This window comes from Nycticebus coucang, chromosome 21, assembly GCF_027406575.1.
Source record: "Nycticebus coucang isolate mNycCou1 chromosome 21, mNycCou1.pri, whole genome shotgun sequence".
In the NCBI taxonomy this organism is placed as follows: domain Eukaryota; kingdom Metazoa; phylum Chordata; class Mammalia; order Primates; family Lorisidae; genus Nycticebus; species Nycticebus coucang.
In genome coordinates this window covers 3,412,808-3,438,581 of record NC_069800.1, presented here as the reverse complement: position 1 = coordinate 3,438,581, position 25,774 = coordinate 3,412,808, and the positions used below count along the sequence as shown (strand labels likewise).

At 41.3% G+C, this 25,774-nt stretch overlaps 1 long non-coding RNA gene and 1 pseudogene across 1 annotated transcript; both read left to right on the top strand.

Moving 5' to 3' along the window:
* Positions 1 to 9,193: 9,193 nt before the first annotated feature.
* LOC128573578 (uncharacterized) lies at positions 9,194 to 17,954 on the top strand. Its single transcript, XR_008376488.1, has 6 exons — positions 9,194 to 9,253; positions 10,909 to 11,023; positions 13,839 to 13,916; positions 14,382 to 14,566; positions 15,172 to 15,323; positions 17,726 to 17,954. It is a non-coding gene; the product is annotated as an uncharacterized LOC128573578 (long non-coding RNA).
* Positions 17,955 to 23,591: 5,637 nt separating this feature from the next.
* The window catches only part of LOC128574183 (laminin subunit alpha-1-like), a 32,376-nt pseudogene continuing 30,193 nt past the window's right edge, over positions 23,592 to 25,774 (top strand).

Genomic DNA, 25,774 nt, shown 5'->3' with positions numbered 1-25,774 from the left:
TTATAAACTTTATAAAATCCCATAATTCTCTAAGATTGCTATTCTTTTACTCTCCTGGATTTGTTTGTTTGTTTTGTTTTTTGAGATAGACTGTCACTTTGTCACCTGAGGTAGAGTGCCGTGGTGTCATAGCTAATAGGAACCTCAAACTCTCGGGCTCATGCAAACCTCTTGCCTCAGCCTCCCAAGTAGCTGGGACTACAGGCGCCCGCCACAATGCCTATTTTTAGAGATGAGGTCTCACTCTGGCTCAGGCTGGTCTCAAACCTGTGAGCTCAAGCAATCCACCCTCCTTGGCCTCACAGAGTGCTAGGATTACAGGTGTGTGCCATCACACCTGACCTTTACTCTCCTCTTTTCTGCCTCATTAAGTAAGTGAGTTAGCTCAAGAGCCTTGTCTTCAAGTTCTAAGATTCTTTCTTCTTCAAGGTTTATGCAGTTATTGAAATTTTCTATTGCATTTTTAAACTCCTTGAATGACTCCTTCAATACTTTGAACTCTTTTCTAATTTCATCATGTCTTTTGATTGTTTCTTGGGTCAGTTTTTTTATTTCTGTTTGGTTACTTTCCACTTGCCCTTTAATTCTCTTCATCACTTTGGACATCTATAATCTAAATTCTTTTTGTCTTTTCATCTTTGACAGCAGCTTGGTAATCCCTTGCAGGATTGGTCTATTCTAGTTTTTCAAGTTGATATAATTTTTATTTGTTGGATCCTCTGCATGTGTTGTTACTTCTTGTTATTTCCTTCCCCTACTTAACTTTTCTCACTTCCTAGTTGTCCTTAAGCCTCTTTGTTTCTGTGCTTTGAGATTAAAGTTGTCTTTTGGGCAGCGAGTGAGTAGGGCGCCGGCCCCATATGCCGAGGGTGGCGGGTTCAAACCCGGCCCCGGCCAAACTGCAACAACAACAACAAAAATAGCCAGGCGTTGTGGCGGGCGCCTGTAGTCCCAGCTACTCGGGAGGCTGAGGCAAGAGAATCTCGTAAGCCCGAGAGTTAGGGGTTGCTGTGAACCGTGTGACGCCACGGCACTCTACCAAGGGCAGTACAGTGAGACTCTGTCTCTACAAAAAAAAAAAAAAGTTGTCTTTTGGTACAAGGATTAAAAAATGAAAAGGAAGGAGAGTAAAAGAATGAGAAAATGAGAGATAAAAAGAAGAAAGCTAATGATGATAATTGTAACAGGCCATGCATAGTGAAGCATACCAGCAATTATCAGTGATCTGGCGGCTCTAGGGCAGGTGTATTACCCAAAGTTAGATGATTCTGACCAGCCTTATCCAGAGTGAGACCCTACTTCCATCAAATATGGAAAAAACAAACAAACAAACAAAAACATGAACTTCAGTGAGGAACAGCTGTTGCAACTCCTCAGGAGGTCAAAGCAGGGATTTCCAAATCCAGGTGTTGAAGTCCACCATGAGCCAGACCATTGCTGCAACACTGCCATGGAGGCCTTAGAGAAATGGTCTTCCAAAAAACCAAACACAAAACACACTCAAAAGAGAGAGATTATCTTGATTGTTACTTAAGGGATTTATGAGAGAAAGATTAGAAAAGTAGAAAAATAAACAAAAAGAAAAAGAAATGGAGAAGAGAATAGAAATAGTATAAAGTTAAAAAAAAGGAAAAAAATCAAAAATACATGTATTGCATGGTCCGTAAGTAATGCTCCCAGATTAGGAAAAGCAAAAGAAAAAGAAAAAACCTTTTCTTCCTAATGACAATACGTGGCACTTCTTGGTTAAGAGGGGGGAAAAAAAAACCCAGTACTCTGTATTCTGCATGTGGTAGAGGTAGGATGTTATCAGCTAGTTGCCAAAGAGATCCAGTCTTGTTTTACTGATTCATTGATGTTATTCTGGGCTTGGTAGCTAACCGTATGAGAGATGAATCCCCATGGGGGTGGTAGAGGCAAATTCTTGAAGCTTATGCCAGACTATGAGGTGGGGAGGCAGGGAAGACTCTGCCATCCAAACAGTTCCCTGCAGCCACAGATGGAGCGGTGTCGTAGGCATAATCTGCTCACCTCTGCCCATGTGTTCAAGGAAGTCAGCCCTGGGGTAGCTCCAACTGCTGGAGTGAGAAGCATTAACATAATGGGATACTGTGAGGCTTCTCCAAGCTTGGATCCCTTGGGTGTCAGCCAGCTGAAGGTTTTAGCATTATCCACACCTGCCCTGTCAGTCTCCCTAGGCAATGGGGACCAGGCTGCCAGGCCTCCCACTGAACAGGCTCCAGGACCAGATCTGCCCAGCCAGTGGCAGTAAAATGATAGCCTGGGTTCAGGCCTCTGGCTTTGTCCCTAAGAGGCAGAATATACTCTCTCCAACCCTTGAACAAAAGGCAGCTTCTGTGCACCTGAACGTCCTGTGGGACCTATATTCCTGCTTGTTTCGTATCAGTCTTCAGGCATGGATGGACAGGCCCTCTCAGAGTTCAGTTCAATTCCCAGTCCACTCCTACAGAATGCCATGGTGCGGTGTGGGGAAATCACCTGCAAAATTGATCCCCCAGGGATTCCACATGCAGGCTCTCTCTCTCCCTGGGTTGCTGCAGTCCTTTGCATCTGCTTTTCATGCGTGCCTCTCACCCTTCTTAACGTTTTGCTCCTGGTACTCCATTCTGTCTCACTGTGCCTTTGCAATGTTGTTTCTGACAGGACAATCCAGATGGAGGCACCTAGAGACTCCGCTCATCAATTTGACTGAGATCAGCTGATGAAGAAATGTCTCTAGTCTGTCATCATGGAGCCTCCCTTTCTTTATTCTTTTTAAAACCCATCTGGGTATTTATGGACTGAAAATAGATTAGAAGATTTTTTATATTTTCACAAAAATGAATGGATTATTTTGTTTCAACGTATTACTGGTGTAAAAATATTTCATGTTACATGGATCATTTTTGTGATGCTACAGTCCTGACTATAGGTATGCCCATCACTCATATGGTATTCATAGTACCCACTAGGTTGGCTTAGTCCATTTGCCTCCTTCCCTCTACCCCTTTCTCTTGGTTGATTTCCACAGACTTTTACTTCCTTCTATGCACATGTGAGCTCATCAGTTAGCTCCAATTTAATAGTGACTGTATGTGGTGTTTGTTTTTCATTCTTGAGGTATTTTACTTAGAAGGATGGGCTCTGGTGCCATACAGATTGTTGTAAAAGGTATTAATTTATCATTTTTTGTGGTTGAGTAGTACTCCATGGAATACATATACAACATTTAATTAGTCCACTCATGAATTTGTCAGCACTTGGTTTGTTTCCACATATTGGCAATAATGAATTGTGCTGCAATAATCGTTCAAATGCAGGTATCTTTTTGGTAAAATAATTTCTCTTCTTTTGGGGAAAATAACTAGTAGTGGGACTGCTGGGTCAAATTGTAGGTCTACTTTTAGTTCTTTGAGAAAACGTCATTCTCATTTTCATAGAAGTTTTACAAATTTGCACTCTAACCAACAGCATACAAAAATGCCTTTCTCTCTGTGTCCATGTCAGCATCTATTGGTTTGGGAATTTTAATAAATTCCATTGTAACTGGAGTAAGGTGATAATGTCATTGTGAATTTAATTTGCATTACCCTAATAGGTCATGAAATTGAATATTTTTTCACATGTTTAATGACCATTTTTTCTTATTTTGAGAAGTGTCTTTTCACGTTTTTTGCCCACTTGTTTATAAGATGGTTTGTCTTTTCCTGTGGGTTGCTTGAGTTATTTGTAAATTCCAGTTACCAGTCCTTTATTGGAAGTGTCATTTGTGAATATTTCTTCCATTCTGTTGGTTGTCTATTTTGATCTGTTAATTGTGTCTGTAGCAGTGCAGACGCTTTTTAGCTGAAACAAATCCCAGTTTTGGTTTTGTCATGATTGCCTTTGGGGTCTTTTTCTTAAATTCTTTGCCTAGAATCATATTTAGAAGAGCTTTTTCTACATTTTCCTCCAGAATACTTATGATTTTGTGCCATAAATCTTTTGTATATCCTGAGTTTGAGCGGTGAGGACTAGTGGTCCTACTTCATTCTGGTGCATGTAACAATCCAATTTTCCCAGAGCCATTTATTAAATAAGGCTTCTTTTCCCCAGTGTATGTTATTGCCTGCTTTGTCAAAGATAACTTTGTTGAAGGTAGGTGGTTTTATATCTGGGTCCTCTGTTCCATTGGTGTATTTCCATATTTTTGTAGAAATACCATGCTGTTTTTGTTAAACTACAAGGCTATGGTTTCATAGTATGGCTGCAAGTGTGGCACTGGAAGTCCTACAGATTTGTTCTTTTGCTTAAGATTCAGGCTCTTTTATGGCTCCAAACAAAGTATAAAATATTTTTTTTCTTTATCTGTGAATTATGACTTTGGCAAATTGATGGAGATTGCATTGCATTTATTAATCACTTTAGGTAGTATTGATATTTTAACATTATTGTTTCTACTAAGTCAGGATATTTGTTTATATCCTCTGCAACTTTTTTGTTCAGAGGTTTCTGCCTTAATTTCTATTGTCACCTCTGCTAAGGAAAGAGTTGGGCAGTTACTCTGCTTGTGGACTTCTGATTTACCCTCTGAACCACAACATAGAGGTGGGACATGATTAGAAAATCACTGGGATGTCTTCTGCTAAATTCAGTCTGTAACTGAGCACATGGTGAGCACGAGGTATACCACCACACACCTGTAAGGCACTCTGGAAACTTCTGGGCTGAGCCAGCAGGGCACGGTCCTTAGGACTTGGTGTCTGTGCAACATTCAGGCTTCAGTGCAGTTCGGAGTTTAGGACTTTGAAAGGCAAGTGAGCTCATTTTTATTTCATTGGGGGAATTACTTATTCTGTTCAGCCTATGGCACATGAATGGCTTTTAGTGACCTAAAAACAAATCTCTTTTGCGGATGAGGAGGGAAGGACAATTTTTCACTTATGAATCATGTGTGTACACATGCATACGCACGTTTTTGTGTATAAAATGCGATAGTGTATCTGTGTAAACGGATACACATGGGTGTATCTGGTCCGTCTCTCAGTGCGCGCACACACACATACACACATACACACACACACACACACACACACACACACACACACACTACCACATGCCCTAAAAAGTACTAGCTTGCCTCCTGTTAATTCAGAATTACTGATGCTTTGGAAAATGGCTGAGGGTTTAAGTGTGGACTTTAAGCAGCTTATCAAGTAAACATTTGGTAGGAGTGATAAGCTGATTAAAACATATTATGTTTATTAAAGGAGATTCTCTTTGGTCTTAAACTAGAAAACCAGGAGTGAGCTACCACACCTGGCCCTATTTTCCTTTTTTTTAATGACAGTTTCAAGGAAAGAAAAATGTTTTCTGTGATGCAAAAAGAAAACAATTTTAGACCCTATCTCAATTACTTTACATTCTTGGAAATTACAAACAATCTTTGTTTCAACCAATTATAAAATTCCTAATAAAAGTAACAGCTGAGGGCAGCTAAGCCCCAGCTTCTACACATCATCTCACTGAGTTCTCATGATGGCCCCAGGAGGCAAGTGTTACTGTCACCCCAGTGTTACACATAGAGCTTGGTGATAACCCAGGTCCTGGGCCTGGCAGAATCAGGTCTAACTTCTACCTTGCCTGACTCCATGTTCTTAATCCCTTAGAGACTATAGTCTCATAGGCCATACAAATTAGTAAAATTTGCTTTCTGTATTCTGCATAGTTGGGTCCTAAAGTGAATAGAGGGTCTTCTCAGTATAGACTCTGGAAAAATCTGTGGTTTGACAGCCAATTCCACTGCTTTTAAAAATACAGCATCAGGCCTGGCATGGTGGCTCATGCCTGTAATCCTATCACTCTGGGAGGCCAAGGCAGGTCGTTCGCTTGAGCTCAAGCAACTTGAAACTCTTGGGCTCAAGCGGTCTCCTTGCCTCAGCCTCCCCAGTAGCTGGGACTACAGGTGCCCACAACAACGTCCAGCTATTTTTAGAGATGAGGCCTCACTCAGGCCTTACTCAGGCGACTGTGAGCTACGACACTACAGCACTCTACCAAGAGAGACAAAGTAAGACTCTGTCTCAAGAAAAATAAGTAAAATGAAATAAAAGTATACCATCTTCTCTCATGCTGGGTGGGTTGTAAATTACGTATTTCATTAACCACTTAGTCAATCATTTGTAATCCCAGATATTAACCTTGGTTCACGTGATGGTGTACATCTTTGCTCTCTATTCTGGATTATATAATTTTGTTGCTTGGAAGAGGCAACGACTGGAAACCAAACCTTCCATATTATTGACAATCAAACTAACGGGAGACCTTAATTTTCTGCCAGCTCACTAGAGTGGTAACAAGTAGCCAAAAGGAGAATAAGAAAACTGAGCGAATCCTCAAAGAGAGTCGGGACCTGGCACGTTCATCGAGAGGCTGCAGAGGAACGTCCAAGGTAGTGTGAGCAGTGTCTGGTTTGGGGACTCTGTGCTATTCTAGAAAGAAGAGTCACATTTGCGTTCAAATGTACAGCTGTGTGTGTCTTGTGCTGGGCTTCCTGGAACCAAAAGACTGGCATATGCCACAGTTTGGGGATCTTGAAATGTCCAGGCCGTAGTGTTCGAGAATTTTAGCTTTTAAAAAATGCATGTTTCTTTTTAAATTTTCTGTATCATGGCTAATTCTCAAGCCCCATTATGGTAAAGTCAGATATCTCCCCATCCATTTGCACAAAGTAGGAGCTGGTACGATTTGGGGCTTCCATTTGGTGCCAGCATTTATCCTCCACATTGGAGTAAATTTAATCACTCCTCAGTGGGATCTAATCTGGCTTTTAGCATGCTATTTTCAATTTTCTGGCTGCTAGAATCATATTTTTGCTTTTCTTTTTGGATTATGGTAGAATGGCTTAAAAGTATAGAATCCTATGCAAGTCCGACTTTGTAGGACAAAGGTAAGAAAATTATTAAAACAAATCATATTAATAATACTATGAAGTATCAGTAGTTTCTTCATGTGCTATTAAGTTAAATAATTATTTATTAAGAACTTTTATGTGTCAACGTCTGTGCCATGTACACACAATGGACCCTGCCCTTAGGGAGATGATGAGTACTTGGCAAGACTCACCTTCAATAAACTGGTTATCCTAAGTCCCTGGCCAGGCCTGGAGGTCCAGCCCAGCTTAGGTGAACAGAACATCACTTATCAAAGAGGGCTCTAAGTTTTTCATTTATTTCTGTTCACTTTTGAGAGATTTATTATATAATTGATGATTTTCTCCATAGAAACGTTTGAAAAGGCAACAACTTTGAATCAGACTTTGTATGAAGATTCCAGCTGCCCAGCTTGATGCTTGAGAATATGCAGCAGAACATTTCATCTTTGCTCAAAACCATACAGAAAAGGCACTTCATGCAGTTGCACCAAAATGTCACCCTGGAACTCAAGTAAGTTCCCAGGGACAGAAGCTTGGGTGTTATCTCCAAAGGAGAAGAAGGCATAATGGAGAGAACAGTGCGGCCTGGGGGTGGGATGTCAGAAGAGAGGAAAAGGGTCCCTGTATTCAAGTAAGTTAGATGGGGACAGACCCCTCTAACTATATGGGACACTAGTGTTGTGGCGGAACACAGTTTCAAAAAGACTGTTGCATTCTGTTAACTGAACACAAAAGAAAAAGCCAACAAAATGTTCTGAGGGTTTTATTAATCCTGTCCCTGCCACTGAAGGACTGTCACTTCATCTCATTGTAGTTGAGAGAGTAAAGTCACGTCATACGTGAAAATTTGACCTCATCTTAAACTTCCTCAGACAGATACCTTATTTTTTTCTTTCTTTATTATTTATTTATTTATTTGAGACAGAGTCTCACTCTGTTCATGTGGGTAGAGTGCTGTAGCATCATAGCTCACAGCAACTTCAAACTCTTGGCCTCAAGTGATTCTCTTGCCTCAGCCACATGAGTAGCTTGGACTACAGGCGCCCACCACAATGTTCAGCTATGTTAGAGATGGGGGTCTCACTGTAACTCAGGCTGGTCTCAAACTCTTGAGTTGAGGCCATCTTCCCACCTCTGCCTCCCACAGTGCTAGGATTACAGACATGAGCCACTATGCCCAACCCAAGATACCTTATTTAATGATAAGGAATGACAGATTCATGATCAGACAGTAGAGAAATATATTGGTTTTATTTGTGTTCTTCATGTATCTATTTTAGATCTTATTACCTGTTTCATAGACCAACATCTTTATAATAAGTAGAAGTTATAAGTATGTGTAAATAGTCCTAATATTATTGTAATGATGTCAGAATTAAAATATATATCCTTGAAAAATACTGTCAGATATGACTTGACCCAGAGATCTGGTATCTGTGAAAGGTGAGGATGTTTTATAAGGAATTTTCCATGCAGTTTTTCCAAGTTCTCCTGACCAATTGAAGCAGAGAGTTAATGGGCTGTATTCAACCACTGCAAGAATTTGTTGTATGAAGTTTGTTCACACTGCCATGAATTCAAAGTTAATTTAAATAAACAATTTGGTAGCATATTTATAAAGAAATAGAAAATCTTTCCATTTCCTAATGCTTACTTTTATCATGGTAAAAATTATATCTTTTTAGCAATTTGAATTTGAAAGTTTTTATAAAATCTGTTTCTTAAGTAGATATAGAAAACCCTTTATATCATATAAATAAACTGGTGAATTCACAGCAAATCACTGATTAGCCTCCTGTTAATCTCTGGCCGTATTCTGATGAAAGATTGCAGTTCCTAACATTAACACAGATTGTAGTCCTAATTTTCTAAATCCAGATTCACTGAGACTATGTATTTTGATTCCATTACTAAAATGTGTTAGGAATTTTGTGAATAAAAGTAATTTGTTAAGGCTAAAGTGTAAATCTTCCATATCTGTAGCTATCTTGGAAAAATAGTTTCCATGCTTAAACAGTTATGCTGTGTCACGATTTCAGGGAGAAACATGGTATGAATATGTAAAAATTCCTTCTGCTGTCATGTGAAAGAACAAGTTTTGCTGTTCATTTGCTTACTGTGGGGACTATTCACATTTATCAGGGCTGCTCAAGACTTACTGTCATAAATTCAGAAAGCATACCAGAAGCCACAGGAAGAGTTGCAAGTGTTGAAAGAAATAGCAAGTCAGCTCCTGGCCGAGCACAGTGGACAGCTGCAGGCGGCCAGGACACAGAGAGAAAGAGCCAGGAAAGCGACCGTCTGCTGCTCGTGGCCAGCGCCAACCTGAGAGAGTTTGAGGTGAGTCTGACATGTTCCATCCTGCATAGTTAGAACTGGCAATCAAATTCTCCTGTGTCAACATCATTTTTAGCTTCTTAAAACTTTGAACCCCAACACTAACTTACCTTACTTGTATATTTTTCTTTCTTTCTGTTTTTCTTTCTTTCTTTCTTTTTCTTTTTAAACAGAGTCTCACTTTGTCACCCTCAGTAGAGTGCTGTGACAGCACAGCTCATGGCAACCTCAAACTCCTGGGCTCAAGTGATCCTCTTGCCTCAGTCTCCCAAACAGCTGGGACTATAGGTGCCCGGCACAATGTCCAGCTGTTTTTAGAAATGGGTTCTTTTTTTTTTTTTTTTGAGACAGAGTCCCACTTTGTCACCCTCAGTAGAGTGTCGTGGGGTCACAGCTCACAGCAACCTCCAACCTCCAACTTTTGGGCTTAAGCGATTCTCTTGCCACAGCCTCCCAAGTAGTTGGGACTACAGGAGCCCGCCACAATGTCCTGCTTTTTTTTTTTTTTCATTATAGTTGTCATTGCTGTTTTTTTTAGCAGACCAGGGCTGGGCTTGAACCTACCACCTTGGTATTTGGGGCCAGCACCCTACCCGCTGAGCCACAGGGACTAGAAATGGGGTCTTGCTCTAGCTCAGGCTAGTCTCAAACTCCTGAGCTCAGGCAATCGACCTGATTTGGCCTTCCAGAGTGCTAAGATTACTAGCACAGTGAGTCACTGTGCCCTGTACCATTATATATTTATTTTCTTGAGACAGTCTTAACTCTGTTGACCTGGGTTGAGTGACATGACAACTGGATCAAAAAATAGCCGGGCATTGTGGCAGGCACCTGTAATCCCATCTACCTGGGAAGCAAGAGAATCGCTAAGACCAAGAGTTAGAGTTTGCTGTGAGCTGTGATGTTATAACACTCTACTGAGGGCAACATAGTGAGACTCTGTTTCCAAAAAAAAAAAAAAAAAAAAAGAAAGAAATTACATTAACCTTGTGTTCAAAATGTAAATGTGATCGTATATTATGAACAGAAATTTTAAAAGTGGCGGTGCCTGTGTCTCAAGGAGTAGAGCGCCGGTCCCACATGCCGTAGGTGGTGGGTTCAAACCCAGCCGTGGCCAAAAACCACAAGAAAAAAAAAAAGAAGAAATTTTAAAAGTAAAATCTTTTACCAAACTTGAGAAGGAGGTTGAGTTGAGTCCTAGTTGGGTGTCCGGAAGGGACAGCGGGATGGCCAGGGAAGCAGAGGGAGGACAAGGAGCTCCCAATAGAATCCCATGTTTGGGGTTCATAGCCCAGAGGAGAAAGGTGACCATGATAAAGTGTGAACAGGGAGCTGGTGAGTCTGGTTAACACTGCATGATTTAAACACAGTTCTTCATTTTATTAGCTCAAAACTGGGGATGAAATTTAAGAAGAAATATCAGTGAGAAAGTGCAATAAGCAAAGTGGAAAAAAAGACCAAGCTGGCTAAAAACACACTCTTACTCTCCATCATGGATGGTGCTAAGTCTTGCTGGAAAACTTTCCATATTGTGATTCTCCATATTAAGCTATTGATTCAGTAGATGGGTCAGAAGTGATGAAGAAAGCTGTTTCCTAGGCAACTTTTTAGTAGGCTAACCTAAAAGAGAACATTTCCACCCCCTTCTCTTTAAATAGGTATTGCATCGGAACTGAGTAAATTGAGAAATACAGCAAACATTTCAAAAGAAGGCTGATAAAATTACCAGGCAGACCAGTGAATCACTCTCGATACATAGAGCAATTCCTGAAGGTAAGTAGAAAGGAGTTTATGGATCTAACAATGTCTTCTCCTTGTAAGAGCACCACACAGGAGCACAGGCAGGCCTGCCTCAGGCAGTCCAACCAGAGTCCCCACTGGAAAATCAGACCAAGACTGATAAAGGTTTTATCTGTAAAGGAATATGATTGAGAAGTGAAGATCACCGGGTCTTTCTTTTTAAATAACTTCAGAACATTTACACTGACATAGTAGAATATTAGAACAGAGACTTTATAGAGCCATCTTAATTGATTATTTTTGAAATGAGCTTGACATAGCACTTCGATAAAAGAAGAGGCATCCAAAAAGATGAGTAAGGAAGGAAGCCAGATTGCCCTTTACCTGCCTGAAGAGAAAATGCCAGGTTTATTATACATGTAGTAAGTGGAAGAATTCTGACTTGGTCATCTTCCTTCATGAGGCAATCAAACATTCTGAAATAGGCCCACCCATCACCTTCATATTGATGGTTTGGTAATGCAGTATTCATTAGCATTTTAAGTAGAATAGTTTTTTAAGTGTAATACGAATGATTTGTGCTGCAGTTCATTACTTATACCACTTCAAACTTCTCCTTGGTTCTTCCTACGCATTTTTTGAAAGTCTTAACAAGGTGCAGAAGCTCTGCTCCCAGGTGTGCCTGCTAAGTTTCTGACATAGTCTGAGCGTGTCCAGCAGAGATGTGCTGGGAGCCCTGGAATTATCTCTTACTTTGAATCAATAGAGGATTTTCTGATCTGGAAGTGCATTTTTCATTTCCTTTTTTTTAAAGGATAATATGGTGTAGATCTCTATATATTTTTGAGATAGAGTCTCACTCTGTTGCCTCAGGCTAGAGTGCTGTGATATCGTAGCTCACAGCAACCTCAAACTCTTGGGCTCAAGCAGTCATTTTATCTCAGCCTCCCAAATAGCTGCATCTACAGAATCCTGCCATGATACTCAGCTAAGTTTTCTATTTTTAGTAGAGATGGGGTCTTTCTCTTTGTCTGGCTTGTCTTGAACTCCTGAGTTCAAGCAATCCACCTGCCTCAGCCTCCCAGAATGCTAGGATTACAGGTGTGAGCCAGTGTGCCTGACCTAATATTTTAATTAAACAATTTAATTACTTTTCATTTGGAGATAATTTCACACTTAAAGAAAAATTGCAAGGAGGATAAAAAGGCCATTTTGTATACCCTTTATCTGGCTTCTTCTATTGTTAATGTTTCACCTTATTTGTGATAAAACACTTTAAAAATTAATAGTGCTTTAAAAAAATTCCTTACCCAGATTTTTTTAGTACAGCTGATTCCAGTTTACCTTGAATGGGTATTTAGTCTTTGTTCTGCTATTATTTCTGCATCCAGTTGATGCTGTGGGCAAAGGCCAGTCCTCTATCCTAAGTCCTTCTTGACTGCAGACTTTCTTTACAAAGCTTTCTTAACCAGATATGAATTGAGGTGGAGAATGTGTTTAATTGTGGCAACAAGGGGTGATAAAAGAACCCAAGTAAAGAAATTTAGCTTATTAATATATAAGACACCAAGCGTGGGGTTATTAGCCCATACTTTTCATGATCTCATTGTATATTGAAATCATATTCCAAAGAATTGGGATCAAAAATTATTTAATTTAGGCCAAGTGTGGTGGCTCACTCCTGTAATTCCAACACTCTGGGAGGTTGAGGCGGGTGTATGGCCTGAGCTCACAAGTTCAAGACCAGCCTGAGCCAGAGCAAGACCCCGTCTCTAAAAATAGCCGGGCATTGTGGTGGGCACCTCCCAGCTACTTGGGAGGCTGAGGCAAGAGAATTACTTGAGCCCAGGAATGTTAGGTTACTGTGAGCTAAGATGCCCCAGCACTCTACCAAGGATGACAAAGTAAGACTTGGTCTTTAAAAAAAAAAAAAAAAAAAAAAAATATATATATATATATATATATATATATATATATATATATATTTAATTTGTCCCTGAAAGAGTATTGAATCCAAATAAGTGACTGAAGCACAAATCCCAATCAATGGAGGCTTTTCAAGCCCAAGTTGAAGACATGCCTGGGACAAACACAGACTACCTCTAGATTTGTGGCTATTTTTCCAAAGTGGAATTTGGAGTTTTCAGGATTTAAAGGGGAGTAGGGCATTAAAAAAAAGTGGGGAGGGGGCAGCTGTAGTGAGACAAAGTAGTCACATTCTTGTGACACCCAGGAATATGTACTTTTTACGCAGGACAAGGGAGCTATGAGAAGAGGGAGGGAGTGAAGGAAGCATCGGTTCCACACATGTCCTTGCTCTAGAGCAGGCTGGTTTTGAGAATGATTTCTCCAGACAAAGATCAGGATAGAAAGAAGAAAAAGTTTATTTCACTTTATGTAGACAGGAAAAATAGCCAACACAGTGAAAGACAGAGAGATAACCAGGAATTCTGGCAATAACCAGGAATTCTGGCAACAACCAGGATTGTTGGCTGAGATAACCAGGAATTCTGGCTTTTTCTTCAGTTGTTGTAAAGCGGGTGAAGATGTATGGCTGTAGCTGAATCCGCAGGCTGCTGTGGACCCAGCATCGGCTCCGTCCCTCTTGCTAGTGGCAGGCCCCCAGCAGAGGCAAGGACAGGTTTGTCAGTGGTGGTTGTGATCTTAGTAATTCTGCCCCAGAGGTAGTGGTAGGGGGTTTTTGGTGTTTTTTTTTTTTTGTTTTTTTGAGTAGGAGCTCACACCTAAGCTGTCTGTCCAGGAGCTGTTTGAGGCTGTAAAACAGAATTTCAAAAGTAGTTTCAAGTCAGTAGGTCTAAAAATGCACATTTCTTTTCTTTCTGTTTAGGTCTTCCCAGATGTTGTGAAAACAGAGACACCTCCCCCACCCCGTGCCTGTCAGCAAGGGAGAGCAGGAGGGGCATGGGTAATATGATTGATCCCTTACTGAGAAACTATGAGTTAGATAATTTTCTGTTATTGATATTTTTCTGTTAATTTTAGTAAGAATGTTAATTTCAGGAAGCAAGTCTGATCCTTCTTCTCTCTGGTCTTCTCCCTGTGCAGATAAACTTGTAATTCATTTTTAGCACAGAATCAAACAGACTTTAGTTGTAGGGGCTGGTGGGGAGGTGACATTGAGGTTTTTATTTTCTTTTACAAAGAAGTAGTAGAGCATGTTATATGCAGGTGTATTTCCATGGAAAACAAGAAGCTCTGTAGACCATTGACCACTGCCCAAAAGAAAAAAAAGCAAAGAAGGCTCAGTTTGTATTCAACAATCAGTAAACTACCATAACGTATTTTTCTGTAAAGTTGTATTTGTCACATTTTTATTCTTTTCCCTGTGTGTAATCAGCTGAGTGCTCACTTACGTATATATTTATTTTAGATGTGGGACACCAAGGAGCCAGAACTAAAGAGCTGGCCACATCTGTAAACAGGAGCGCTGTGAGCATGCTGGCAGATGTGGCAGGGGGTTGAGCTGGAAGCTGCTCGACACATCGACTGGCCTGTCCAGGGTCAATGCCACATTGCGAGAGACAAACAAGCTCCTGCATGACTCGAACCTGACCAGTACGTCAGTGTCCTTCCTTGGAGGGTCTTTTGGGGGTTTTTATTGAGACAGAGTCTCGCTGTGTCACCATGGGTGTTAGAATGCTGTGGGGTCATAGTTCATGACAACCTCAAACTCCTGGGCTTAAGCGATCCTCTAACCTCAGATTCCTGAGTAGTTGAACTACAGGTGCCCACCATATCTCCTGTCTAATTTTTCTGGTTTTGGTAGCTAGGTCTCAACTCTTGCTCAGGCTGGTCTTGAACTCCTGAGCTCTAGCCATCCACCCGCCTCTACAGTGCTGGGATTACAGGCATGAGCCACCACGGCACCTGGCCCTTCCTCACAGTTTTTAAATCTGCATCGTGCTCACTCAACATGCAACGGGGCCTTGCTCATAACCGTCCTTAAAAGGAAAAATGTGCTAACATATGATTAGCATTTATAAAGAAGAGCCTTGGGTAAATGCATGCTACTGGTGCATTTTTCAAATATTTACCAATAATTCACAGAATGATTATTAGGATATTCTGTTTTCCTGGTGCATTAGTGATGAACAGTTCACTATCTTGTTTCTCCCCCTCTCCTCCTTCCCTTTCACCCCTTGCCCTGTTGCATTTGCCAGCTCTGTTAGTGGAAAGAAAAAAGATGTGGAAACACCAAGCCAACCTTCTATTTGATCAGTTGAAATCTTCGAAGATTTTAGAAGAGAATCTGAACAGAAACCTTTCCGAAATTAAACTGCTGATCAGCCAGGCCCGGAAACAAGCAGCTTCTGTGAGTCGGGGCCCCGGGCTCTCTGTATCCCTGGCTCTTGGCAGCCTGGCTGGGTCGCAGCCCATCCCCAGAATTCCTGCACACCAGGTCCTAGTAACCCCAGGTCCTCACAGCCTCATCTTGGTGTATTTAAACCAGTGACCCAACTCATTTTCTTTGAGATTTGCTTTTTATTAGCATGTTTCCAAACATCATCAGCCAAGAAACCTCCATGTCTTTTTTTTTTTTTTTTTTTGTAGAGACAGAGTCTCACTTTATGGCCCTCGGTAGAGTGCCGTGGCCTCACACAGCTCACAGCAATCTCCAACTCCTGGGCTTAAGCGATTCTCTTGCCTCAGCCTCCCGAGTAGCTGGGACTACAGGTGCACGCCACAACGCCCGGCTATTTTTTGGTTGCAGTTTGGCGGGGCTGGGTTTGAACCCACCACCCTCGGTATATGGGGCCGGCACCTTACCGACTGAGCCACAGGCGCCGCCCAGAAACCTCCATGTCTTTATGGGGAGCTATTGGTAGGCCTAGATTTACGGCTACATCAGCCTCGAGGGAACAGAACGCGGTGATACAAGTGTTACCGACCCTCTGAGTTTCATTGGTTTTATATGGTGCTGCTTCTTCATTCTACCAACTTAGTTTTAATAATCACAATACTCTTCAGAACGTCTGTGCGGGCTTTGGCCTCGTCCTCTAAAGGAGTCTGAGGAGACAGTTTGTAGACCCACAAATGTCGTACAAATCCAGGTCACTAAATTCGTAAGCCGCTGGGCATCTGGAGAAGTTCAAAGCTGAGGAGACTTTTTACAGCCACCCTTAGGACATGTGCTGGCTGTGTTCTGGGGGAGGGGATTTTCTGGGCGTTCTGTGACCCCTCCTCACTGCCCTCACTATCAGAAAAGAAATGTGGGTTTCCATGACCTCTGGCTTCCATTTGCTTCAGTTACAGTGGCAAAAACAAACAAATGTCAGCCCAAAGGATGGCTCTGAATGCAAAAGTTAATGCCAACTTAGAATCTTTAAGGTTAATGTAAGATACATATGCAAATCATTACTAATCCAAGAAATAATGTGGCAAGTGCAGTAATTGCTCTATAAATATTTGTCAAATGAGCCTCTCAATTTACCAGATGATCATCAAATATCCTCTTTGTTCAGGTGGAAAGATTTCAAGGTGATAAGTTCCTTGTCCTTAAAGAATTAAATCTCATGTGAGTGAGACAGTTTCCTATGATACCCTATTAAAAGAGGATTTTCCCATATGTAAACATGTTACCAAACAAAATCATTCTTACCATCATCTGATTGCTCACTTTTTGAAACACAAAGTAGTGTGCATTATCAAGAGAAGCAGCCTGCCCCACATGGAAAATTCATTATAGGATAGCACTTTGGACCTGCTACTTGCTGTGTGTGTCACTGAATAATCCTGACGCAGTCTCTGTCCGCAGACATGGCGACTTTAATCTGTAGAAGGAAAAGGGAAGTGTCAGATTATTCAGTGACACACACATCATTCTTACCATTGAAAGTTCTTTTTATGATTCTTTGTGACCCTTACATTTGTAAACATTGTCTCACTGAGTGTAAAGGAAATGAGCTCAAATCAAAAGCCACCATCAAAAACAAGTAAATCCCCTGGAACAGCCAAGGTTCTGCATATAAACAATTCAACACTCATGTTCGTTGGAGGACTAGGAGGACAAATCAAGGTAACGTTCTGAAAGTTGATCTGAACAGGACCAATTGGCTGACTTTACCATCTACAAAATTAATATTTTAAATTGTTGAGTAGGTCTCAGGCAGATGAAGATTTTTCTACTTCTATTGTTTTGCTTTGTAACAACTCACCTGCAGAGCTAGGCTGGTGCTTGTTCAATGATGTAATCAATGACAGGAAGCCAATGGCTCATTTTGTTGTTTTGGGTTTCTTTTCTAATGGCAAAACAGGAAATTCAATATTCCGTGTTAATTTCTATAAAGTTTCTTTAGCTAATGGTTGACTGATACTGATTGGTGCTTAGCAAAGGGGCCTACCATGTTTATTTCATCTGTTAACCCTCACCTGTTAAATACAGTTGAGCTCCTTGGACCTGGAATCGTGTAGGGGACCCTCAGCAGACCAACCACATCCCCCGGGTCTCTGTTTCCTCATATGTAAAAGAAGCTTTCTCCAGCCGTAACCAAGATGATCCTTAAGATCCTGTCTAGTTCCTGCTCATTCTAAAATCCCACTTCATAACTAAAAGGAAATCCAGTGATTACAAACTGGCCGTTTTTCTGAATGTTACTCTCTCAAAATTTAAATTTGTTCCATTTGCGTTCTCAGGGAGTTTTGTGCTCTGGGAGTATTTTTTTCACTTCATCAAGTAAACTAAATGTAGCTTATGTGTTTGTTTCCTTACATCAGAAATCTCCTGTCGTGAAGGTAACCATTTCAGAGACTGCATGGGAGAAGCTTTCTTAAATGGAAAATCCATCAGCCTGTGGAACCACCTAGAAAGGGAGGGTAAATGTCACGGCTGCTTTGGAAGGTGAGATGTCACCACAATTTTACACGTGATGTGTCATTCTGTTAACATCTGAGGGCTGTGGAAAAAACTTAATGCACATCAGAGGGTTTGTGCTATTGTTTATTTTATTGCAAAGGATATGAAATAGATTATCTCTTGGGCATAATTTTTAACTCTTTAAAAAGAAGTGCTCTTTTTGCTGCATCTTGTATGTGTACCATATGCTTTGTTTGTGGATCATAAACTCTAAAAGCTTCAGACTTTTCTTCAAACAACCTCTGTCTCAATGAGCCACAGTTAAATTGTGGGGAAATCACTGTACATTTTTGTTTTGAAAATACCTCCAAGAGGCTCGGTGCTTATGGCTCAAGCAGCTAAGGCGCCGGCCACATATATCTGAGCTGGCATGTTTGAATCCAGCCAGGGCCCACCAAACAACAAGGATGGCTGCAACCAAAAAATAGCCAGGCATTGTGGAAGGCACCTGCAGTCCTAGCTACTTGGGAGGTGGAGGCAAGAGAATTGCTTGAGCCCGGGAGTTGGAGGTTGCTGTGAGTTGTGAGGCCACGGCACTCTACCCAGGGCGATAGCTTGAGGCTGTCTCAAAAAAAAAAAAAAAAAAAAAAAAAAAAAAAAAAAACACTATTCCTCCAAGAATGAGGGGTATTTGTGTACACAGTTTTTACAGATAAATACTTTCCTATTACTAACCAAGTTGTATAATTCTAGAAATGAAATGCATTTGTAAGTGGAGAACATCTTTTTTCACATATTAATATAATAGGAGGCATTTAATAACTCAATCTCACCAAGCTCAATACCTGCCCTGTTATTTTGTAATAAAGTAGCTATAGTCCCTTAAGTAAGTAAGGTCTGCTTTCTAGCACTGTAATAATTAAGACAATAAATTGTCTTTTGCTATTAGAGAATTGTAACATCTAAGTTCTCTCATCTAAGGGGCTGCTCTGTTCAGATAAATATCTGTAATTAACAGCAAGTGTGACAAGATCAGTTAAAAGCAACTTGAGTTGGCTCACACCTGTAATCCTAGCACTCTGGGAGGCCAAGTGGATGGATCGCCTGAGCTCAGGAGTTGGAGATCAGCCCAAGCAGCAGGGAGACCTCATTTCTACTAAAAATAGAAAAACTGCCGGGCATTTTAAGCCCAAGAGTTTGAGGTTGCTGTGAGCTGTGATGCAACAGCACTCTACTGAGGGGGACATAGTGAGACTCTGTCTCTTTTTTCTTACACAGAGTTCCTACCAAGGAACTCTCCAGCAATTTAGTAATTGTAACGTGAAAAATGCTCCAACCCCACCCTATAGCCTTCTGATTTCATGATTGTTTTTAAGCACCAAAGGAGTTAAGAAAAGCATCATCTTTCCCTGCTGTAGCCCTTTTAATTAAAGGATTTGTTCTGTAGAATTTGGATTCAGTCCAAAGGCCACACTTAAGGATCTAGAAGGCCACAAGTTTCCCTAAGGTTGCAGGTTTCCCACCCCTGCTGAAACCTCACGGTTAGAAAGGAAAATTGTTAACAGCAGTTTCCTAATCAGAACATTTTAATGTTTCTAATCTGGAAAATGTCCCCCTACTTTAGCTGTTACAATGTCCCCTATTTTCATTGTCATCTTCAGGGTTATTTTGAATCCCCTGACCTCCAGTTACAGCCCTGAGTGAAGGTGATGGTTGCTGGCTCTTCGTCTTTTGTTGGAAGGAGGAAGTCAGTTTTCTGTGTGGTCAGTTTTGTTCTCATTGAAACACCTGCCCCACAGATTCCCACCCACCCAGGACCTTTGACTGATGAGGAGGAGGAGGAGGGAGCCTGACATGCTGTGTCCTCCTGATAACACACGGCCTGGCTTGTGGATAGAGGGCAGCTGCCACACTCAGCTGGTGGACCACAGAGACTTATCAGCTCAAGAAAACTAGGGCTTCATAAACCATTTGACACATTTTTATCACAGTGGTTAACATAGACTTTCTGGCGTTATCTCAGTTACTGTGCCAAAACATTTACATTCTACATTTACCAAGTTTCGCAAATACCCCTGTAAGATGCACCGCAGGTGTGATCCCACCGATCCCCCTCCCTCTACCCACCCCCCCTTCCCACTTCCCCCTATTGTTAAGTTGTAGCTGGGTTATAGCTTTCATGTGAGAGTCCCAAATTAGTTTCATAGTAGGGCTGTGTACATTGGGTACTTTTTCTTCCATTCTTGGGATACTTTACTAAGAAGAATATGTTCCAGCTCCATCCATGTAAACATGAAAGAGGTAAAGTCTCCATCTTTCTTTAAGGCTGCATAGTATTCCATGGTATACATATACCACAATTTATTAATCCATTCGTGGATTGATGGGCACTTGGGCTTTTTCCATGACTTAGCTATTATGAATTGGGCTGCAATAAACATTCTGGTACAAATATCTTTGTTATGTTGTGATTTTTGTTCTTCTGGGTATATGCCCAGCAGAGGAATTACAGGATTGATGTGTCAAATGGTTTATGAAGCGAGTGTATGATGCCCCATGATCATATCAATGTATACAGTTATGATTTAATAAAAAAAAAATACATCCAAGAACCAGGTCTTTGGAAAAAAACAACAAAATGTTCAAAGGTCTCTTTAAAATTACAGAGATTACTAAAAAAAAAAATTAAAGAATAAAGTAGAAATAAGAAAGAAAAAAAAGAAAACTAGGGCTTAGTGAATTGCGCTTTTCTGCAGACTGAACAAGTCAGCAGGCTATTCTTGTGTTTATTGGCCAACATTTCCAGTAATTGGTATTTGTAAAGAATACCAGTTTGGTAGGACATGAATAGATAGCCTATAATAGATATCCTGATCATGAATGTTTTGGAAGCACTAAGTTAGAAAATTAAACTTTTTTTGCTGCAAGGCTATCTGAGCCTGTATTTATCATTGGTGTGCTAATATGCATGGTAACCCAGTCCTGAGGAGAAGGTGGAGTTGCAGAATTTTCCAAATGAATCGACCCTGAACCCTTTTTTAAAAGGAGCATGCAGAAAATACTTTAGCAGGTACTGATATAGACACAGATGGGGGGCTTTGAGTCTGTTTGTGAATGGATTGAGCTGTCTTCATTATAAACCCCACCCCCTTCCCCTGACCTTAGGCAAAAACTTTAGAAGGAATAACAACCTAATTTTAATAATAATTCACTTTGGCTGACTGTGATTAGAATTCATTTTGCATTTTTCCTCTTTGTGTAATTTACCATTATGAAATCATGAGGGTGCTCCATTGATATCCTTTAGATTTTTTAAAAAATTTATGAGTGGGGCAGCGCCTTTGGCTCAATGGGCAAGGCGCTGGCCCCATATAACGAGGGTGGCCGGTTCAAACCCAGCCCGGTCAAACCGCAACAAAAAAATAGCCGGGCATTGTGGTGGGCACCTGTAGTTCCAGCTACTCGGGAGGCTGAGGCAAGAGAATCACCTAAGCACAGGAGTTGGAACTTGTTGTGAGCTGAGATGCCACAGCACTCAACTGAGGGTGACAAAGTGAGACTCTGTCTCTAACAAAAAAAAAAAAAGTTTATGAGTGTTAACCCATAAGTGTAACTCACATAGCAAGTCAACATGCTGATTTCTTTTTTATTCCTCCTTGACTACATTTTAACACTTCTTTATGTGGGATCACTGTTTATAATTGTGAACAATCCCTTAAATTCTAAAAGGATATTATAAAATTAATCACTAATTCTAACAGTTCTCATTAAAATGAATATAGAAAAACTCTTTTATTTAGTTAATGGGCACAATCCTTGCATTACTTAAGAGTGGCTGTGGTGACAGTGTTGGCCACCAGCTGACCTTGGACCAGGGCCTTTTCTTAGGCACTGGCTGAGTCTACATCAGCCACACAGTCTGTCTCCTGGGATAGCTCATGGTTAGGGAAATGGCCTGTATACAAAAAGCAGCTGTGAGGGGCTGTGCCAAGGTGTGTGAAGGGCAGCAGAGGCAGCAGCCTGAACACAAGGCCCAGGATTATCTCACACCCCACATCACCCCCACACACTTGCTCTAAGGTCAACACAGGATTATCTGAATCTCAGGAATGACAAGCTGGAGATCAGGGAGGGCTGGTGAGTCCTCCAGACTCACAGGACTGATAGCTGGGTTTGCTGACTATGTGGCTCCCACATGTGCCCTCAGAATAATGGGGGCATTTCCAAATTGAAAAACAGAGCTATCCACAAAGTGCTGTCTTGTGTCCCTCAACTGGGCACAAGGCTGGAGCCATCTTCCTATGGCCCCCTTGGGTACAGGCCCCGGGGCTAACTGGAGACTCATATGAGCCTCTGGTCATAGAACAAAATCCTGCAGTAGCCCCTGAGAACCCGGGGACGTGGGGAGGCCCCAGAAACATGACACTGCCCCCAGGGGAACGAGCCTGCAGACAGTCTCATCAGTCATCATTTTATGTGAATTCATCCTGCACAGCTGCCTGGCTTGAACAGGCCCTGGTAAGGGAAGGGCTCAGGACTCACCTTCCTGAGAAAAGATTGCTTTCAGGGTCTGGGAGAGAAGGTGTCTGCACAGGGACAAGACAGATATCCAGAGTTTTCTTTGAAACTTCAGTTTCTTGGGGTGTGTCTGTGGCAAGGCATGTAATCTTTGAGGTGTCTCAGCTTTTAATAGGCCTGATGGAGGGAGCGTAGGGAGGAGCTCGGAACACAGCAGAGTCAGAAGAGCTCATGTAGTGTGAGCATCTGCTGGGGGCCAGGCACCGGTTCAAGAACTTTATGTATTCTAACTCATGCATAGCACTCCCAGAGAGGTTCTATTATTAGAAATTTTACAGATGAAGAGAATGGGACACTGGTTAAGTAACTTTTCTGAGTTCTCACAGCTAGTAAATTGGGAAACTGGGATTTGAACTCCAGGCATCTGGTTCTGGAGTCTGTGACTGCAGCCAAAGGTTTTAGCACAAAAACTTCAGAATCAAACCACACTGTTTTAAGAATTTATGCAGAGTGCATTTCCTGGGAATTACACCTCCTAAAAGAGATCACATGATCTCTTGCTTTTTGAAAAAGCAAGAATGCAGGTAGCTGTAAATGTGAAACCTCAGGCTTACAAAGCACTGCTGTTCTTTATTTTGTTTTGTTTCCTCAGCTTGGGGACTCTTTCTTCTCACTGGATGTCCTGTCTTGCTGGGACATGAGGCACTGGGTTTGGTTGTTACACCTTCACTTAGGGAGAACGTGAATTCTTACCCCCAAACCATCCTAATCTAATTTTACTCTCAAGCCCTATGTTACAGTCCAAAAAATTATTTTTAAAACATAACTATGTTGTGTCCCAGATGAATTACTCTAAATGAACAGTGAGTCCAGTCAGCCTTTTGAAGTATAGGAGGAAGACCAGGGAACACACTTAACTGAGCAGTGCCCTGGCCCTCGGTGCAGGTCTGGTGTGGAACATGCTTACCTGAGCAGTGCCCTGGCCCTCCGGTGCAGGTCTGTGTAAGCCATACATTCACCCCACAAAGTAAAGCAGGTTTTTAAACTCATCAGGCAGATTTTTGAGGATATCCATGATTTTCTCTTGTTTTCTTTTGAGACAGTCTCACTATCTTGCCCTTGGTAGAGTGCTGTGGCGTCACACTCAAACTCTTGCCTCAGCCTCCCGAGTATCTGGGACTTCAGGCGCCGCCACAACACCCGGCCATTTTGTTGTTGTTGCAGTTGTCATTGTTGTCCAGCTGGCCCAGGCCGAGTTTGAAACCGCCAATGTCGGTGTATGTGGCTGCTGACGTAACCACTGCACTACGGGTGCAAAGCCTCAATGATTTTTTTAATGATCCTTCTGGTACATGTTTGTTTTCCATATAATACTATTTTACCTGATGTATTAGTTAAAACCAGCAGAGGGTGGCTGGGCGTGGTGGCTCCCACCTACAATTCTAGCACTCCGGTAGGCTGAGGTGGGAGGATCCCTTGAGCTTAGGAGTTCAAGACCGGCCTGAGTAAGAAGAAACCCTGCCTTTTCTAAAAATAGAAAAATTAGCCAGGCATGATGGCAGAAGCCAGTAGTCACAGCTACTGGAGAGGCTGAGGCAGGAGGATCACTTAAGTACAGGAGTTTGAGATTGTTGTAGGCTAAAGTATTTCCAGGGCAATCTAGCTTGGGGAAAGAGTGAGTCTCTGTCTCTAAATAAATAAATGAAGTGAGTTAAAAAATAAAACGGCACAAGATGATAAATGCCAATATAAAAATTGTTCTGTTGAGGGCACTGGAATTAAGAAAAGATAGTTACATTGAAGAAAACTAGAACAAACAAACAAATCTAAATAAGTAGAAATATTTATAGCATTATCCTCCTGTGAAAAACTTTCTTCTTACTAGAGTGAACACTGCCTACATTAACTTGCTTTTCCTTATAAAGCAACTGGCTTAAACTTGAGGCAAGCATGTGGTAGTAGAACTTCTGTAAGTTGACCACTCAAGGGGCTGCACCAAACACGTCAACATACGGAGGTGGTCAACATAAAGACCTAGGCCTGTTATACATTGAGTACTTGTGATGCATGTCTGGTGTATGAAAATTAGGGCAACTTAAGGGAGTGGTCAGTGTAGGGAGGTGGTGGACCACAGGACATGCACCACATGTACATATCAGTATAGTAGGCCTAGTTTCTTATGGTGACCACCTCTGTATGTTGACCAATTTGTTACACTCCCTTGAGTGGTCAACTTCAAGAGGTTCTAATGTATGCTGGTTTCCCTAATTAATGTGATCAAAGTATTAATGTTATCAATTTATGACTAATAGCTCTACCGTAAATTTTGTGAGGGAGAAATCAATAAACCTATTGTTTGTTCTCTTAACTGTCTTGAAAATGGATTGTATCTGGTCTCTTCTGCTTTGCAGCTCCCAGAATGAAGACTCTTCCTTCCATTTTGATGGGAGTGGGTACTCTCTTGTGGAGAAAACGCTTCGGGCGACTGTGACTCAGATAATAATGCTCTTCAGTACCTTTTCACCCAATGGACTTCTTCTCTACCTGGCTTCCAACCGCACAGTAAGAGTCTGTCTGGGCACAAAGCCCTCCCATGTACACACGTTTGTATTGCTATGAATTTACTTTTGTTTAGTGAGGATTTTCTAATTAAATCATACATTTGTACGCCATGCAAGTTTATGAACATATACTAATATATAGGTATGTATGTCATACAATATCCCCATTTTGCATCATTTATTTATTATGTTAATATGAATTTACTGTAGAACAGAGCTTCTCAACCTTCCTAATGCTGCGAACCTTTAATACAGTCCCAAGGGGTCTCAACCCATAGGTTGAGAACCACTGCTATAGAACCTTTGGGACTGGGCGGCACCTGTGGCTCAAAGGAGTAGGGCGCCAGCCCCATATGCCAGAGGTGGCGGGTTCAAACCCAGCCCTGGCCAAAAAAAAGAAAGAAAAAGAACCTTTGGGATGTATAAAAGAGCACCAAGTGGAAACCAGTCTTCCAGTCATTACACATATCAGTTAAACATTTGTTATTAAGTTTTGAGTTCAAATAATATGTTTTGTTCTATGTTCACTGCAACCACAGGGACCTTATTTAAATTGCACTCATAGGAATGTCATGATCCCACCTTCCTCTCATGTGCTGGTAATTTCCATTTCTCCGTCCTCTACTTTTATTTTTTAGGACTGGCCCATTTATCAGTCTGAATAAAAAAGATCCAAAGAGATTCCACTTCTCTTATGAAAATTGTAGATTTTCATAGCAATGAGGATGGTTTCATTCTTATTTGCATAGATTTTCATAGCAACAAGAGTGGTTTCATTCTTATTAGTGTAAATTTTCATAGCAACGAAGATGGTTTCATTCTTATTTGTGTAGATTTTCATAGCAACTAGGATGTTTTCATAATTATTTGTGTAGTATTCTAGAAAACCTT